The sequence below is a fragment of the Quercus suber genome, unplaced genomic scaffold (genome assembly GCF_002906115.3).
Source record: "Quercus suber isolate HL8 unplaced genomic scaffold, Cork oak 2.0 scaffold_790, whole genome shotgun sequence".
NCBI classification, from domain to species: domain Eukaryota; kingdom Viridiplantae; phylum Streptophyta; class Magnoliopsida; order Fagales; family Fagaceae; genus Quercus; species Quercus suber.
The window spans coordinates 56,580-63,664 of record NW_027070226.1 but is presented as its reverse complement, the minus strand read 5'-3'; positions in this window follow the sequence as shown (position 1 = coordinate 63,664).

Sequence of the window (7,085 nt, the reverse complement as noted above, 5' to 3'; positions counted from 1 at the left end):
ATATGATAAACTATCACTTGTCATAAAAGTTTAAGTTGATAGAAAATGATAAATTTAATTACTTAACCATTTTTCTAACACTCCCAAAACACAATTTTTTGATCAATTTGCTTCATATGAAAATCATTAGAGGTGGATATTAACATATTCTCCTATTGTTTTGCAACATATGAAAAGGGTATTTAATTCTTTCTTCTTTTTTCTCCTTAAATTATCACCAATTTGTACACACACATGTACACAACAATTACTTCTCAAAAAAAAAAAAAAAAAAAAAACTTGATGGTTACCAAGGAAATGCACTTTTGTAAAGAAAGATCCTCCTTCAAATGTAGCTACGTTTTTACTTGTTTGGCAGGGCCTTGTGATCCAAATATCCAATAAATGCTATACTCACACAAGATGGCTATTCAAGCTTCATATCTCAGAAGTGGACGATTCAAAAGGTTGCTCAACTTTACGTGTGAGTACTGTAGCACTTTGATCTCATTACCCCACCATTGTCATGATTCATATCTATAAGATCTCGTGAAATGACGCACTGGGTATCTGGGGTCCTCTCTTCTAATAACACACGTGTATTCACACTGTACGTATCTCATTGGTCATTTGTATATAGAGAGGGCCCTAGCTTGTTCTGCAAATCGGTGAGTTAAATACTTGTATGATGCAACACGACACAGCAAATTATTTCTTTTCTTTTTCTTCTCTTTATATATAAAAACAAATAGAAGGTGATCCTGATTTCTTTATTAGTCTAATGTTAAAGAAATCTTCATGAAGTTCGGTTGAAAATGACATTGTTGCTTAAGAATCAAGTTAGCTTTTAAATAAAGAGATTCGGATCACTCAGCATTTCTTTGTGTTTGTTTATAAAATGCTTCTTTTTTGGGAGGTAAAAAAGAAAGCATTTCTTTATGTATGCGCTAATTGATGCCTACTTATTTGTAATCTTGTTTGCCAATTGGATATTGGGTTACTACAGACACCCATTACGTCACCAACAAATGAAAGCCAACAATTAAAAAAAAGGACAATTATTACCTCTTAGATTGATTTCATTATAATTTTAATTCATTCATCAAACAATATTGTGACATGAACGATTATGTTAGCATAAATGGTATGTTGATTATTAGCAAAAGTAAATCATAATGCTTTAAAGCCCCGCATTAGATTCATAAATTGTTCATAAATATAAGGGAGAGAGATGGGGATACTTACATTGTTCCTAATCAATAGAAGTATCAAATAAAAAAATATAATAGATTTTGGGTTTAATTATTACCTACACAAAAAATCGATTGGTATCTTGATTTGATGATAAAAAGTTATAATCAGAAGCGAATGTTATATGATAAAACTATTTCAAAAAATAAATAAATAAATAAATAGAAGTATCAAACAACTATACCAAAAACCTTGCTTAAAAAAAAGTTGCATTAAATGTTAGAATTCTCACTTTAACAAGGTTCGAAAGAGATGGTTGATATGCAGTCTTAAAAGTTAAAACAATGACAAACAGCTCGTATGGAGAGATTCATGACAAATTGTGTTTAATATCATTACACTAATTATAGAAATTTTGTAATGGGGGTGATCTTGTAACCCAATATGATGTGATGATTTTCCATTAACTGTTGTGATAATTTATGTCTTAGTTTTTGCTTGCAATAAAAGGGAAAATATTGACGCGCCTCCTAAACCGCTAGTCCGCTACAGTCTATCACGTCCATCAAAGCAACAGTCACAACTTCTAACAAGAATGAATTGGACCACGTTTGTGGTACCCTAATTGATGGCCCATTCATGTCAATCTTTTAGGGCATTAAATTGAAGCACCAAATCATCAACCACCATTTTCAGTATGGTACTTGATTGATTGATTGATTCATTCATGTTTGTGTATGTGTTGCTATGGAAGCAGGACATCATCTGTAAATTGGTCAAGGAAATTGATTTTTTCAACTAGGTTGCCACTAAAATTTTACTATTACTGTTAATTCAGGTGCTGTAAAAATGTACAAAAGTAAAGACACACGACCCATGTTAGAATATAAACATATATCCAAAACTAAATATAAGTCTACATTCTAATGTGTTCAGTGTAACTAATACACTTGACATAATCCCAACAAAAAAAAACCCCACCATAATTTTACTATAATTTTTACCTTTCTTAAATTACAAACAAGCATATAATGCAAGCAAGTGTTGTAATCAGTCTCGGTGGGTGCATATCTATTTTCTCTTATTTTTTTATGGCCTATATATGGATAATTGGACATAAGAGTTCCACGTTGAACACAACATGCATGGACATATGTTGGACCAGATACCTTAACGTACAAGAAGGCTTCCATGCTTTCTGCAAGCAAAATTAGCATGGCCCAGCAATTTTTCTGCTTTTAATAACATGTCTCCATTAACAATTAAGTGTCACGAGCAAGCCAGCACTCGTGTGGAAAAAGACCTGTGCCATTGTTTTAGTTAAGTAGAAATGAAAAACAAAAATAAAAACAAAAAAAAAAAAAAATGGAGAAGAAGAAGAAGAAGAAGACAACCCTCATAGTAAAAGGAGTGCTCATAGGTTTTTTTGTGACCTAATTTTTATATGAACTGATAAGTTTGTTTGATAATGAATTTGTTAAGAAAGCTTAATTTATCAACAAAAAAAAAAAAGAGGGATGCTGAATTTTTCACGATTGTTGACATGTTCTATTATGATTGATGTATAATAAAATGATGTCGATTAATAGTGAACCGATGAGAAAGTGACTTTATTTTTTTTTTCTTTTTTTTTTTTTTTTTGAGAAGCTAAAAATGAGAATTTTTATGGTTATATTTTTACCCCCGAGCAGGGAGCCAGGTGGCAGTGGGGTGGGTAAGGCGAGAACATCGCAGGCAGACCACACCGTACCAGCATGTGTGGGAGTCACTTCACATTTGTGAGTACACCCCCCACCAAGTTTACCCACCAACAAAATCCTGCTGGTAGCGGGACTCGAACCTAAGTATGTTGCACGAAGCGTCCGAACCTTGCCAGCTGAGCCAAGACCCCGTTGGCAGAAAGTGACTCTATTCTAATTACATTAATCTATTACTTTAATAAGTTGTTAAAAAATTATGACCTTAATTTATATAAAAGCATGGCGCTAGTTCTGTCACTTGTGACACATAATTAAGTACTTAAATTTGTTAAACACCAACATTAATGGTAGCAACCCAAAAGTGGTTTAGATATACCAATTATTTCAAGGAAACTGAGATATTGTAAGTGTAAATTTTTTTTTTTTTTTTTTTTTGGATAAGATATTGTAAGTGTAATTAGTGATGCATCTCTGAAATTAACACAGTTAATCACTAAATTTGTCAAATCAAGTGGTTTTCTTTCTTTGTATTTTAGAGATGCCCATTTTTTGAATAAGTTCAAATACACGAATCCAATAATTTTGTTTTGCTATCCACATCATTTTTTTTATTATATATAATGAATTTTGTTATCCACATCATTGGTGGGCCAAATTCTGCAGATCAATTAATTGAAAAGATCAACTCATTATTCACAAATACAAATCAATTAATTGAAAAGATCAACTCATTATTCACAAATTTGTATAATTGATATGAACATAACGAAGCATTATTCCAACCACTCATGTACTTTTTCGGATCAGTAATTAACCATTAATTTGTGTACTCTAATAGCAGATTTTTACGTTCTTTTTCTCTCTTTTCTGTGGGCATATCTATTTAGTAGGCAACTGTTTAGAAACGACTGGTCCAGTCAAAATTAAAAGGCTTGGATTGAATTTTAGTAATATAAAATAAGCTAGATTCTTTGTGAAATAGATTTGAGACCAATCATATAGGCCCTCTAATAATTTAGTGTCTATAAATTAGTAATATTCTTTATATGTTTTTTTATAATAATTTTATTTGAGAAATTAATTCAATATTAAGTTTTAAAAATAATACTCTATCCCATGCTTTTAATAATTATTAATTTGTCAAATCATTATTATAAATTATTAGTGGGTAATTTTTTATTAGACAATGGTCACAGGTTTTGTCCAATTTACATAACTAAGCAAACATCTATAACATTTTCACAAGAAGTTCCACTCATATTTACACAATTTTTTAATAAGAGAAATGTTAACGGATGTTCTAAGGGTATTGATTTAGAAAATAATTTTAGAAATTTTTTATAAGAAAAGAAAAAATCAACTAATTTTTGACAAATTTTTATACATTTCATGAAAATGATATTAAAATTTTCCTAAAATAGACTATTAACAAATTAGGGACGAACCTAGGTGGGGCAAATTTTTTTGGACAAAGTTTAGCTACAAAATTGGTTATAACTTAAAGCTACAAACTGACTCAATAAAATAAATACTACAACATATTTTGAAAATCTAACCGTTGAATTGCATGTTCTTTACGCTCTTAATACACATGTTAAATTTTGTGTCAATCAAATATCATTTACTATATGATCTATAAACTTATATTTTGTGCATAATTTTAAATTACAAAAACTTGTAATTTAAAAAATTTATTGATGATATAGCTATTGATCTTTAATTTTCTTGAAATTTTGCAAGCATAGAGGATATAAGAAAAAGATGTAATCCAATGGTGGATTTGTTAAAATTTACCTCCAATAAAAAGATATTAAGTAAGTTTGTAGCCTAAGGCTACAACTAATTTTATAGCTAAACTTTATCCAATTTTTTTTTATAATTATTATATATTTCATTTTTGTAGTTGGATCCCCTTTCCAAAACCTTAGGCTACTCTTATCTCTAATCAACCTAACTAGCCTAACTCAAATAGCAACTATCCAATCTAAAAACTTAACAAAAAAAATAAAAACATTCACAATGGTAATTGTATTTTAGCAAAAAAAAAAATAATTATTTTACCACCAAAGAACCAAAAAATTATGTGTTATTGGAGAAGTTAAAGCTAAATTTTTTTTGCAACTACAGTAAACTGGTATAAATACCAGTTAATTGTAATAAGTTGTTAAAAATAAAATACAATATTTTATTAAGATTATATCTCTTCATTCAATTAAAAAACTCAAATCATCTTTCTTAATTTATTATTTTAATAAGTTTTTTATATTATTTTAAATGAAGTGATAAAAGAACAAAATATTTGATATTGAATGTATTGTAAAGTAGGGTGGTAAAATAGATAAAGTAGTTTTTTAAGGTACTAAAAGTGAAAATTTTTAGCACTACCACTGTGAATATTCTAACTTCAACAAAAAAAAAAAAAAAAAAAATCATAGCCAGCCTAGCATTAAAAAAAATTATTTTGTTTTTGTTTTTGTCTTTGTTAGTAGATGGTTGCATCTTAATGTATTTAGAAATAATGATTTTATGTATCTAAAATTTTTTAATACTATATAGATGCCTATTTGGTGTTTTTATTTTTCTTTTATATTTTGGCCCTTGCTAGTATAAAATTCTGGGTCCGTTCATGTAACAAATATTCTAAAAATACCAATTAACCAGATTCTTCTATATATTATTCATGTAGCTCATTAACAAACTTGAACTTGTTCAATAAAAGAATGAACTAAGCTTAAACATGTCTAGTTTGTTGATGAGTTGGACCTCAGCTCTTATTCAAATTGAAACTAAATGAACAATCTTGAACTTCCAATATACTACTTGGTTTAGCTTGTTTATCCCACTATCTATAAAGAATCAAGAACTTTCATGCATCTCATCAAAATCCATTGTTCTCCTCCATTATGCTTAGTTCAGAAAAGAGAGGAAAAAATGAAAGAAACTGAAGAAAGAATAAGGAAAGGATGAAAGGATGTAAAAAATGGAATGATTTATCTTTCTTCATAGTCCTTTTTTTTTTATAGATCAATAATGGGAGATAAGGGAGTAGGGTTTGAATCATAAACATTATGCACCATAAAATATGTCATTACCACTAGACTATCATTTGAATCTTATTTTTTAGATTGAGAAAAATGAAAAGAAAAAATAATTTTGGGAGTGGAATTCACAAGAGAAAGTTATTTTCCTGTACCTTAGCACTTTGATAGAAAATTTATTTCCTTTTTCTTCTCTTTTTTTTTTTTTTTTTTCCTCCCCTTTCTTTTTGCCAAAAAATATTTTTTTTGTTAAATCAATGTGCTTATTTTAATGAAACTAAATAAAGATTTTTTTGGAGGGGGGAAAAAGAAGAAGAAGAAGAAGAAGAAGCTATATTGTAATTGGCATTGGTCTTTTCCTAGTGCTAACATCAAACTAATATTTATTGTGTTAAATAATTTTTACTTCCTATTCATCATAATCATTATAATAGAGGAATAATTCATTTAAAATCATTCACGGTTTTTAGATTATATGACATCTCAAATTTTTTTAAAGTGAGATTATTGATTCAACACACTAGTTCGGATGTCACGTGTATTTAATATTGATCTCAACGTTTTCTGTTCTATTCTTTGTATTTAGTGTAAGAAATGCATAGTTGAGCTTATATGGCAAATAATAAGCCAAAAAATGGCTTACATAATTTCTTTTTATAAAAAAAAAAAAAAAAAACAATATAATAAGTGATATCCCATTGAAAATAAATAAGAATATAATGAAAGAAAGAAAATAATAAAAACAATCATCATGATAGCATCATACTTGTTAGAAGTCGAATCTACAATTCCCACACTTTCAGTGGGTTAAAATTATTTGAATTTAGGTGATACTAATCATATCCATTCAGTGTACAACACCTAACTCAGAACAACAACCACGTATCACTCTTGTGTCCCGTCCAATCTCGCCCAAATAAAGAGAGAGAGAGAGAGAGAGAGAGAGAGAGAGAGAGAGGGGGGCAGAGAGAGAATCCATTACAAGAGGGCATAGAGAAGCATGGTGAGGTCTTTGTCGGAAAGGTTTCACTAGCTCTCACTCTCTCACTCAATTCATGCGCGTGGGTCCTACTCTCCCTCCCCTCCCGCTCCATGCTTAAATATCATCCTTCAGTACGATAAGAGGTTTGACGGCGATTTTTCTAACTTATCTCTTTTCTATTCCCTCTCTCTCTCT